Below are 12,808 nucleotides of genomic sequence, written 5' to 3'. Positions count from 1 at the left end.
GAGCCTGAGAAGGTGTGAAAAATATGAAGAGCTTCAAAAGGTGTCAAAAATGAGATGATAATGAAGCGGTCTGAAAAATTGGAGGAGCATGAAGCGCTTTTGAAAACCATGAAGAGCCTGAAAAGGTGTGAAAAATATGAAGAGCTTCAAAAGGTGTGAAAAATATGAAGAGCTTCAAAAGGAGACAAAGATATAAGGAGCATGAAACTGTCTGAAAAACAGGAGGAGCATGAAATGGTGTTGAAAAACATGAAGAGCCTGAAAACGTGTGAAAAATATGAAGAGTTTCAAAAGATGTGAAAAATAAGAAGAGCTTCAAAAGGTTTCAAATATATGAGGAGCATGAAACGGTCTGAAAAATAGGAGGAGTATGAAGCGGTGTTGAAAAACTTGAAGAGGCTGAAAACGTGTGAAAAATATGAAAAGCTTCAAAACGTGTGAAAATATGAAGAGCTTCCAAAGGTGTCAAAAATGAGATAAGCATGAAACGGTCTGAAAAATAGGAGGACTATGAAGTGGTGGTGAAAAATATGAAGAGCCTGAAAAGGTGTGAAATATATGAAGAGCTTCAAAAGGTTTCAAAAATATGAGGAGCATGAAACGGTCTGAAAAATATGAGGAGCATGAAGCGGTGTTCAAAAATATGAAGAGTCAGAAAAGCTGTGAAAATTATGAAGAGCTTCAAAAGGTGTCAAAAATATGAGGAGCATGAAACGGTCTGAAAAATAGGAGGAGCATGAAACGGTGTTCAAAAACATGAAGAGCCTGAAAAGGTGTGAAAAATAGGAAGAGCTTCAAAAGATGTGAAATATATGAGGAACATGAAACGGTGTGAAAAATAGGAGGAGCATGAAGCTGTGTTCAAAAACATGAGGGCCTGAAAAAGTGTGAAATATATGAAGAGCTTCAAAAGTTGTGAAATACATGAGGAGCATGAAACAGTTTGAAAAATAGGAGGAACATGAAGCGGGGTTGAAAAACATGAAGAGCCTGAAAAGTTGTGAAAAATATGAAGAGCTTCAAAATGTGTCAAAAATATAAGGAGCATGAAACGGTCTGAAAAATAGGAGGAGCATGAAGTGTTGTTAAAATGCATGAAGAGTCTGAAAAGGTGTGAAAAATATGAAGAGCTTCAAATGTGGCAAAAATATGAGGAGCATGAAACGGTCTGAAAAATAGGAGGAGCATGAAGCACCGTTGAAAAACATGAAGAGCCTGAAAAGGTGTGAAAAATATGAACAGCTTCAAAAGGTGTCAAAAATATGAGGAGCATGAAACAGTCTGAAAAATAAGAGGAGCATGAAGCAGTGTTGAAAAACATGAAGAGCATGAAAAGGTGTGAAAAATATGAAGAGGATTAAAAGGTGTCAAAAATATGAGGAGCATGAAACGGTCTGAAAAAAAGGAGAAGTATGAAGCGGTGTTGAAAACAAGAAAAGCCTGAAAATGTGTGAAAAATATGAAGAGCTTCCAAAGGTGTGAAAAATATGAATAGCTTCGAAATGTGTCAATAATGAGAGGAGCATGAAACGGTGTGAAAAATAGGAGGAGCATGAAGCGGTGTGCAAAAAGATGAAGAGCCTGAAAGGGTGTGAAAAATATGAAGAGCTTCAAAAGGTGTCAAAAATATGAGGAGCATGAAACGGTCTGAAAAATAGGAGGAGCATGAAGCGGTGTTGAAAAACATGAAGAGCCTAAAAAGGTGTGAAAAATATGAAGAGCTTCAAAAGGTGTCAAAAATATGAGGAGCATGAAACAGTCTGAAAAATACGAGGAGCATGAAACGGTGTTCAAAAACATGAAGAGCCTGAAAAGCTGAGAAAAATATGAAGAGCTTCAAAAGCTGTGAAAAATATCAAGAGCTTCAAAAAGTGTCAAAAAAGAGATGAGCATGAAAGGGTCTGAAAAATAGGAGGAGCAAGAAGCGTTTTTGAAAAACATGAAGAGCCTGAGAAGGTGTGAAAAATATGAAAAGCTTCAAAAGATGTCAAAAATATGAGGAGCATGAAACGGTCCGAAATATAGGAGGAGCATGAAGCGGTGTTCAAAAACATGAAGATCCTGAAAAGGTGAGAAAAATATGAAGAGCTTCAAAAGGTGTCAAAAATATGAGGAGCATGAAACGGTCTGAAAAATAGGAGGATCATGAAGCAGTGTTCGAAAAAATGAAGAGCCTGAAAAGATGTGAAAAATATGAAGAGCTTCAAAATGTGTGAAAAATATGAGGAGCATGAAACGGTCTGCAAACATGGAGTAGCATGAAGTGGTGTTGAAAAACATGAAGAGACTGAAAAGTTGTGAAAAATATGAAAAGCTTCAAAAGACGTCAAAAATATGAGGAGCATGAAATGGTCTGAAATATAGGAGGATCATGAAGTGGTGTTCAAAAACATGAAGAGCCTGAAAAGGTGAGAAAAATATGAAGAGCTTCAAAAGGTGTCAAAAATATGAGGAGCATGAAACGGTCTGAAAAATAGGAGGAGGATGAAGCGGTGTTCAAAAACATGAAAAGCCTGAAAAGGTGTGAAAAATATGAAGAGCTTCAAAAGGTGTGAAAGATATGAGGAGCATGAAACGGTCTGAAAAAGAGGAGGAGCATGAAGCGTTGTTGAAAAACATGAAGAGCCTGAAAAGTTGTGAAAAATATGAAGAGCTTCAAAAATGTGAAAAATATGAAGAGCTTCAAAAAGTGTGAAAAATATGAGGAGTATGAAACGGTCTGAAAAATAGCAGGAGCATGAAGCGGTGGTGAAAAACATGAAGAGTCTGAAAACGTGTGAAAAACATGAAGAGCCTGAAAAGGTGTGAAAAATATGAAGAGCTTCAAAAGGTGTGAAACATATGAGGAGCATGAAAGGGTCTGAAAAATAGCAGGAGCATGAAGCGGTGGTGAAAAACATGAAGAGTCTGAAAACGTGTGAAAAATATGAAAAGCTTCAAAAATGTGAAAAATATGAAGAGTTTTAAAAGGTGTGAAAACTATGAGGAGCATGCCACGGTCTCAAAAATAGGAGGAGCATGAAGCGGTTTTGAAAAACATGAAAAGCGTGAAAGGGTGTGAGAATTATGAAGAGCTTCAAAAGGTGTGAAATACATGAGGAACATGAAACGGGCTGAAAAATAGGAGAAGCATGAAGTGGTGTGGAAAAACATGAAGAGCCTGAAAATGTGTGAAAAATATGAAGAGCTTCACAAGTTGAGAAATACATGAGGAGCATGAAACTCTCTGAAAAATAGAAGGAGCATGAAGCAGTGTTCAAAAACAAGAAGAGCCTGAAAAGGTGTGAAAATATGAAGAGCTTCAAAAGGTGTGAAAAATATGAAGAGCTTCAAAAGGTGTCAAAAATTAGATGAGTATGAAACGGTCTGAAAATTTGGAGGACCAAGAAGTAGATTGAAAAAAATGAAGAGCCTGAAAAGGTGTGAAAAATATGAAAAGCTTCAAAAGGTGTCAAAAATATGAGGAGCGTGAAACGGTCTGAAAAATAGCAGGAGCATGAAGCGGTGTTGAAAAAAATGAAGAGCTTGAAAAGGTGTAAAAAATATGAACAGCTTCAAAAGGTGTCAAAAACATGAGAAGCATGAAACGGTCTGAAAAATAGGAGGAGCATGAAGCGGTGTTGAAAAACATGAGGAGCCAGAGAACTTGTGAAAAATATGAAGAGCTTCAAAAGGTGTCAAAAATGAGATGAGCATGAAACGGTCTGAAAACTAGGATGAGCATGAAGGGGTGTTCAAAAACATGAAGAGCCTGAAAAGGTGTGAAAAATATGAAGAGCTTCAAAAGGTGTCAAAAATATGAAGAGCATGAAACGGTCTGAAACATAGGAGGAGCAAGAAACGGTGATCAAAAACATGAACAGCCTGAAAAGGTGTGAAAAATATGACGAGCTTTAAAAGGTGTGAAAAACATGAGGAGCATGAAACGGTCTGAAAAATAGGTGGAGCATGAAGCGGTGTTGAAAAATATGAAGAGCCTGGAAAGGTGTGCAAAATATGAAGAGCTTCAAAAGGTGTGAAATATATGAAGAGCTTCCAAAGGTGTCAAAAATGAGATGAGCATGAAACGGTCTGAAAAATAGGAGGAGCATGAAACGGTGATCAAAAACATGAAGAGCCTGAAAAGGTGTGAAAAATATGAAGAGCTTCAAAAGGTTTCAAAAATATGAGTTGCATGAAATGGTCTGAAAAATAGGAGGAGCATGAAGTGGTGTTGAAAAACATGAAGAGCCTGAAAAGGTGTGAAAAATATGAAGAGCTTCAAAAGGTTTCAAAAATATGAGTTGCATGAAATGGTCTGAAAAATAGGAGGAGCAAGAAGCGGTGTTCAAAAACATGAAGAGCCTGAAAAGGTGTGAAAAATATGACGAGCTTCAGAAGGTGTGAAAAATATGAAGAGCTTCAACAGGTGTCAAAGATTAGATGAGCATGAAACGGTCTGAAAAATTGGAGGAGCAAGAAGTAGTGTTGAAAAAAATGAAGAGCCTGAAAAGGTGTGAAAAATATGAAAAGCTTCAAAAGGTGTCAAAAATATGAGGAGCATGAAACGGTCTGAAAAATAGGTGGAGCATGAAGCGGTGTTGAAAAATATGAAGAGCCTGGAAAGGTGTGAAATACATGAGGAGCATGAAACTCTCTGAAAAATAAGAGGAGCATGAAGCGGGGTTCAAAAACATGAAGAGCCTGAAAATTTGTTAAAAACATGAAAAGCTTCAAAAGGTGTCAAAAATGAGATGAGCATGAAAAGGTCTTAAAAATAGGAGGATCATAAAACGGTGTTGAAAAACATGATGAGCCTGAAAAGGTGTGAAAAATATGAAGAGCTTCAAAAGGTGTCAAAAATGAGATGAGCATGAAACGGTCTGAAAAATAAGAGGAGCATGAAGCGGTGTTCAAAAACATGAAGAACCTGAAAAGGTGTGAAAAATATGAAGAGCTTCAAAAGGTGTCAAAAATATGAGGAGCATGAAACGGTCTGAAAAATAGGAGGAGCATGAAGCGGTGTTCAAAAATATGAAGAGCCTGAAATGTTGTGAAAAATATGAAGAGCTTCAAAAGGTGTCAAAAATATGAGAATCATGAAACGGTCTGAAAAATAGGCGGAGCATGAAGCGGTGTTGAAAAACATGAAGAGCCTGAAAAGTTGTGAAAAATATGAAGAGCTTCAAAAGGTGTGAAATACATGAGGAGCATGAAACGGGCTGTAAAATAGGAGAAGCATGAAGTGGTGTGGAAAAACATGAAGAGCCTGAAAGTTGTGAAAAATATGAAGACCTTCAAAATGTGTGAAATACATGAGGAGCATGAAACTCTCTGAAAAATAGGAGGAGCATGAAGCGGTGTTCAAAAACATGAAGAGCCTGAAAAGTTGTGAAAATTATGAAAAGATTCAAAAGGTGTTAAAAATGAGATGAGAATGAAACGGTCTGAAAAATAGGAGGATCAAGAAACGGTGTTGAAAAACATGAAGAGCCTAAAAACGTGTGAAAAATATGAAGAGCTACAAAAGGTGTCAAAAATGAGATGAGCATGAAACGGTCTAAAAAATAGGAGGAGCGAGAAGTGGTGTTCAAAAATATGAAGAGCCTGAAAAGGTGTGAAAAATATGAAGAGCTTCAAAAGGTGTGAAAAATATGAGGAGCATGAAACGGTCTGAAAAATAGAAGTGGCATGAAATGGTGTTCAAAAACATGAAGAGCTGAAAAGGTGTGAAAAATATGAAGAGCTTCAAAAGGGGTGAAATACATGAGGAGCATGAAACGGTCTGAAAATTAGGAGAAGCATGAAGTGGTGTTGACAAACATGAAGAGCCTGAAAAGTTGTGAAAAATATGAAGAGCTTCAAAAGGTGTCAAACATATGAAGAGCATGAAACCGTCTGAAAAATAGGAGGATCATGAAGCAGTGTTCAAAAACATGAAGAGCCTGAAAATGTGTGAAAAATATTCAGAGCTTCAAAATGTGTCAAATATATGAGGAGCATGAAACGGTCTGAAAAATAGGAGGAGGATGAAACGGTGATTAAAAACATGAAGAGCCTGAAAAGGTGTGAAAAATATGAAGAGATTCAAAAGGTGTGAAATACATGAGGAGCATGAAACAGGCCGAAAAATAGGAGAAGCATGAAGTGGTGTGGAAATACATGAAGAGCCTGAAAAGGTGTGAAAAATATGAAGGGCTTCTAAAGGTGTCAAAAATATGAGGAGCATGAAGGTCTGAAAAATAGGAGGAGCTTGAAGCGGTGTTCAAAAATATGAAGAGCCTGAAAACGTGTGAAAAAATATGAAGAGCTTCAAAAGGTGTGAAGAATATGAAGAGCTTCAAAAGGTGTCAAAAATGAGATGAGCATGAAACGGTCTGAACAAAAGGAGGAGCATGAAGTGGTGTTGAAAAAAAAAGAAGAGCCTGAAAAGGTGTGAAATATATGAAGAGCTTCAAAAGGTGTCAAAAATATGAGGAGCATGAAACGGTGTGAAATATAGGAGGACCATGAAAAGGTGTTAAAAAACATGAAGAGCCTCAAAAGGTGTGAAACATATGAGGAGCATGAAACGGTATGAAAAGTAGGAAGAGCATGAAGTGGTGTTGAAAAACATGAAGAGCCTCAACAGGTGTGAAAATATGAAGAGCTTCAAACTGTGTCAAATATATGAGAAACATGAAACGTATGAAAAATAGGAGGAGCATGAAGTGGTGTTCAAAAACATGCAAAGCCTGAAAAGGTGTGAAATATATGAAGAGCTTCAAAAGGTGACAAAAATATGTGGAGCACGAAACGGTCCGAAAAATAGGAGGAGCATGAAGTGGTTTTGAAAAATATGAAGAGCTTCTAAAATTGTCAAAAATATCAGGAGCATGAAAAGATCTGAAAAATAGGAGGAGCATGAAGTGGTGTTGAAAAACATGAAGAGCCTGAAAAGGTGTGAAAACTATGAAGAGCTACAAAAGTTGAAAAATACATGAGGAGCATGAAACTCTCTTTAAAATAGAAGGAGCATGAAGCGGTGTTCAAAAACAAGAAGAGCCTGAAAAGGTGTGAAAAATATGAAGAGCTTCAAAAGGTGTGAAATATATGCGGAGCATGAAACGGTCTGAAATATAGGAGGATCATGAAGCGGTGTTCAAAACATGAAGAGACTGAAAAGGTGTGAAAAATATGAAGAGCTTCAAACGGTGTGAAAAATATGAGGAGCATGAAACGGTCTGAAAAATAGGAGGAGCATGAAGCGATGTTCAAAAATATGAAGAGCCTGAAAAGGTGTGAAAAATATGAAGAGCTCAAAAGGTTTCAAAAGTATTAGGAGCAGGAACGGTCTGAAAAATAGGAGGAGCATGAAACGGTGTTCAAAAACATGAAGAGCCTGGAAAGATGTGAAAATTATGAAGAGTTTCAAAAGGGTTTAATATATGAGGAACATGAAACGGTCTAAAAAATCGGAGGAGCATGAAGCGGTGTTGAAAAATATGAAGAGCCAGTAAAGGAGTGAAATAAATGAAGAGCTTCAAAAGGTGTCAAAAATATGAGGAGCAGGAACGGTCTGAAAAATAGGAGGAGCATGAAACGGTGTTCAAAAACATGAAGACCCTGGAAAGGTGTGAAAATTATGAAGAGCTTCAAAAGGTGTCAAAAATATGAGGAGCATGAAACGGTCAGAAAATAGGAGGAGGATGAAGCGGTGTTCAAAAACATGACGAGCCTGTAAAGGTGTGAAAAATATGAAGAGACTCAAAACGTGTCAAAATTATGAGGAGTATGAAACGGTCGGAAAAATAGCAGGAGCATGAAGCGGTGTTGAAAAACATGAAAAGTCTGAAAACGTGTGGAAAATATGAAGAGGTTCATAAATGTGAAAAATATGAAGAGCCTCAAAAGGTGTCAAAATGAGATGAGCAAGAAAAGGTCTGAAAAATAGGAGTAGCATGAAGCGGTGTTGAAAAACATGAAGAGCCTGAAAATGTGTGAAAAATATGAAGAGCTTCAAAAGGTGTGAAATACATGAGGAGCATGAAATTCTCTGAAAAATAGGAGGAGCATGAAGTGGTGTTGAAAAACATGAAGAGCCTGAAAATGTGTGAAAAATATGAAGAGCTTCAAAAGGTGTGAAATACATGAGGAGCATGAAATTCTCTGAAAAATAGGAGGAGCATGAAGTGGTGTTGAAAAACATGAAGAGATTGAAAAGGTGTGAAAAATATGAAAGCTTCAAAAGGTGTCAAAATATGAGGAGCATGAAACGGCATGAAAAATAGCAGGAGCATGAAGCGGTGTTGAAAAACATGAAGAGCCTGAAAAGATGTGAAAAATATGACGAGCTTCAAAAGGTGTCAAAATATGAGGAGCATGAAACGGTCTGAAAAATAGCAGGAGCAAGAAGCGGTGTTGAAAAACATGAAGAGCCTGAAAAGTTGTGAAAAATATGAAGAGCTTCAAAAAGTGTCAAAAATATGAGGAGCATGAAATGGTCTGCAAAAAAGGAGGAGCATGAAGTGGTGTTGAAAAACATGAAGAGCTTGAAAAGGTGTGAAAAATATGAAGAGCTTCAAAAGCTGTCAAAATTGAGATGAGCATGAAACGGTCTAAAAAATAGGAGGAGAATGAAGTGGTCTTCAAAAACATGAAGAGCATGAAAAGGTGTGAAAATATAAAGAGCTTCAAAAGGTGTCAAAAATATGAGGAGCATTTAACGGTCTGATAAACAGGAGGAATATGAAGCGGTGTTCAAACACATGAAGAGCCTGAAAATGTGTGAAAATTATGAAGATCTTCAAAAGGTGTCAAAATTATGAAGAACATGAAAAGGTTTGAAAAATAGGAGGAGCATGAAACAGTGTTGAAAAACATGAAGAGTCTGAAGAGGTGTGAAAAATATGAAGAGCTTCAAAAGCTTTGAAAAATATGAAGAATTTCCAAAGGTGTCAAAAATGAGATGAGCATGAAACGGTCTCAAAAATAGGAGGACCATGAAGTTGTGTTCAAAAACATGTACAGCTTGACAAGGTGTGCAAAATATGAAGAGCTTCAAAAGGTGTCAAAAATATGAGGAGCATGAAATGGTCTGAAAAATAGGAGGAGCATGAAGCGGTGTTCTAAAACATGAAGAGCCTAAAAAAGTGTGAAAAAAATGAAGAGCTTCAAAAGGTGTGAAAAATAGGACGTGCATTAAGCGGTGTTCAAACACAAGAAGAGCCTGAAACTGTGTGAAAAAAAAGAAGAGCCTCAAATGGTGTGAAAAATAGGAGGTGCATTAAACGGTGTTCAAACACAAGAAGAGCCTGAAAAGGTGTGAAAAATATGAAGAGCTTCAAAAGGTGTCAAAAATATGTGGAGCATGAAACGGTCTGAAAAATAGGAGGAGCATGAAGTGTTGTTTAAAAGCATGAAGAGCCTAAAAAGGTGTGAAAAATATGAAGAGCTTAAAAAGGTGTGAAAAAAAAAGAAGAGCTTCAAAAGGTGTCAAAAATATGAGGAGCATGAAACGGTCTGAAAAATAGGAGGAGCATGAAACGGTGTTCAAATACATGAAGAGCCTAAAAAGGTGTGAAAAATATGAAGAGCTTCAAAAGGTGTGAAAATATGAAGACCTGCAAAAGGTGTAAAAATCGATGAGCATGAAATGATCTGAAAATTAGGAGCAGCACGAAGCGGTGTTGAAAAACATGAAGAACCTGAAAACGTGTAAAATATATGAAGAGCTTCAAAAAATATGAGAAATATGAACAGCTTCAAAAGGTGTGAAAAATGAGATGAGCATGAAGCGGTCTGAAAAATAGGAGCATGAAGTGCTGTCGAAAAACATGAAGAGCATGAAAAGGTGTGAAATATATAAAGATCTAGAAAAGGTGTCAAAAATATGCGGAGCATGAAACGGTCTGAAAAATAGGAGGAGCATGAAGTGTTGTAGAAAAACATGAAGAGCCTGAAAATGTGTGAAAAATATGAAGATCTACAAAAGGTGTCAAAAATATGAGGAGCATGAAACGGTCTGACAAATAGGAGGAGCATGAAGCGGTGTTCAAAAACATGAAGAGCCTGAAAAGGTGTGAAAAATATGAAGAGCTTCAAAAGGTGTGAAAAATATGAGGAACATGAAACGGTCTGAAAAACAGGAGGAGCAAGAAGCGGTCTTGAAAATCATGAAGAGCCTGAAAACGTGTGAAAAATATGAAGAGTTTCAAAAGGTGTGAAAAATGGGAAGAGCTTCAAAAGGTGTCAAAAATATGAGGAGCATGAAACGGTCTGAAAAATAGGAGCAGCATGAAACGGTGTTCAAAAACATGAAGAGCCTGAAAAGGTGTGAAAAATAGGAAGAGCTTCAAAAGGTGTGAAATATATGAGGAACATGAAACGGTCTGAAAAACAGGAGGAGCAAGAAGCGGTGTTGAAAATCATGAAGAGCCTGAAAACGTGTGAAAAATATGAAGAGTTTCAAATGGTGTGAAAAATGGGAAGAGCTTCAAAAGGTGTCAAAAATATGAGGAGCATGAAACGGTCTGAAATATAGCAGTAGCATGTGGCGGTATTGAAAAGCATGAAGAGCCTAAAAAGGTGTGAAAAATATGAAGAGCTTCAGAAGGTGTGAAAAATATGAAAAGCATCAAACAGTCTGAAAAATAGGAGGACCATGATGCGGTGTTCAAAAAAATGTAGACCCTGAAAAGGTGTGAAACATTTGAAGTGCTTCAAAAGGCGTCATAAATGAGATGAGCATGAAGCGGTCTGAAAAAAGGAGGAGCATGAAGTGGTGTTGAAAAACATGAAGAGCCTGAAAAGTTGTGAAATATATGAAGAGTTTCAAAAGATGTCAAAAATATGAGGAGCATGAAACGGTCTGAAAAATAGGAGGAGCATAAAACTGTGCTGAAAATCATGAAGAGCATGAAAACGTGTGAAAAATATGAAGAGCTTCAAAAGGGAAGAATGATATTAAGAGCTTGAATACGAGTCAAAAAGAGATGAGCATGAAACGTTTTGAAAAATAGGAGGAGCATGAAATGGTGTTCAAAAAAATGAAGACACTGAAAAGGTTTGAAATATATGAAGAGCTTCAAAAGGTGTCAAAAATATGAGGAGCAGGAAACGGTCTGAAAAATAGGAGCAGCTTGAAATGATGTTCAAAAACATGAAGAGCCTGAAAATGTGTGAAAAATATGAAGAGCTTCAAAAGGTGTGAAATACATGAGGAGGTTGAAACGGTCTGAAAATAGTAGGAGCATGAAGCGGTGTTGAAAAACATGAAGAGCCTGAAAACGTGTGAAAAATATGAAGAGCTTCAAAAGGTGTGAAAAATATGAAGAGCTTTCAAAGGTGTCAAAAATGAGATGCGCAGGAAACGGTCTGAAAAATAGGAGGAGCATGAAGCGGTGTTCAAAAACATGAAGAGCCTGAAAAGGTGTGAAAAATATGAAGAGCTTCAAAAGGTTTCAAAAATATGAGGAGCATGAAACGGTCTGAAAAGTAGGAGGAGCAAGAAGCGGTCGTCAAAAATATGAAGAGCCTGAAAAAGTGTGAAAAATATGAAGTGCTTCAAAAGGTGTCAAAAATATGAGGAGCATGAAACGGTCTGAAAAGTAGGAGGAGCATGAAGCACTGTTGTAAAACATGAAGAGCCTGAAAAAGTGTGAAAAATATGAAGAGCTTCAAAAGGTGTGAAAAATATGAAGAGCTTTTAAAGGTGTCAAAAATGAGATGAGCAGGAAACGGTCTGAAAAATAGGAGGAGCATGAAGCGGTGTTCAAAAACATGAAGAGCCTAAAAAGGTGTGAAAAATATGAAGAGCTTCAAAAGGTGTGAAAAATATCAAGAGCTTGAAAAGGTGTCAAAAATGAGATGAGCATGAAACGGTCTGAAAAATAGAAGGAGCATAAAGTGGTGTTGAAAAACAAGAAGAGCCTGAAAAGTTGTGAAATATATTAAGAGCTTCAAAAGGTGTCAAAAATATGAGGAGCATGAAAAGGTCTGAAAAATAGGAGGAGCATGATGTGGTATTGAAAAACATGAAGAGCCGGAAAAGGTTTGAAAAATATGAAGAGCTTCAAAAAGTATCAAAAATATGAGGAGCATGAAACGGTCTGAAAAACAGGAGGAGCAAGAAGCAGCGTTGAAAATCATGAAGAGCCTGAAAAGGTGTGAAAAATATGAAGAGCTTCAAAAGGTGTGAAAAATATGAAGAGCTTCAAAAGGTGTCAAAAATATGAGGAACATGAAACGGTCTGAAAAATAGGAGCAGTATGAAACGATGTTCAAAAACATGAAGAGCCTGAAAAGGTGTGAAAAATATGAAGAGCTTCAAAAGGTGTGAAAAATATGAGGAACATGAAACGGTCTGAAAAACAGGAGGAGCAAGAAGCGGCGTTGAAAATCATGAAGAGCCTGAAAACGTGTGAAAAATATGAATAGTTTCAAAAGGTGTGAAAAATATGAAGAGCTTCAAAAGGTGTCAAAAATGAGATGAGCATGAAACGGTCGGAAAAAGAGGAGGAACATGAAGCAGTGTTCAAAAACATGAAGCGTCTGAAAAGGTGTGAAAAATGTGAAGAGCTGCAAAAAGTGTCAAAAATATGAGGAGCATGAAACGGTCGGAAATATAGCAGTAGCATGAAGTGGTATTGAAAAGCATGAAGAGACTAAAAAGGTGTGAAAAATATGAAGAGCTTCAAAAGGTGTCAAAATATGAGGAACATGAAACGGTCTGAAAAATAGGAGGAGCATGAAGTAGTGTTGAAAAACATGAAAACACTGAAAATGTGTGAAAAATATGAAGAGCTTCAAAAGGTGTGAAATACATGAGGTTCATGAAACGGTCTGAAAA

Source organism: Dama dama, unplaced genomic scaffold (assembly GCF_033118175.1).
Source record: "Dama dama isolate Ldn47 unplaced genomic scaffold, ASM3311817v1 ptg000071l, whole genome shotgun sequence".
Taxonomy (NCBI): Eukaryota; Metazoa; Chordata; class Mammalia; order Artiodactyla; family Cervidae; genus Dama; species Dama dama.
Note: the sequence above shows the minus strand (reverse complement) of the source record.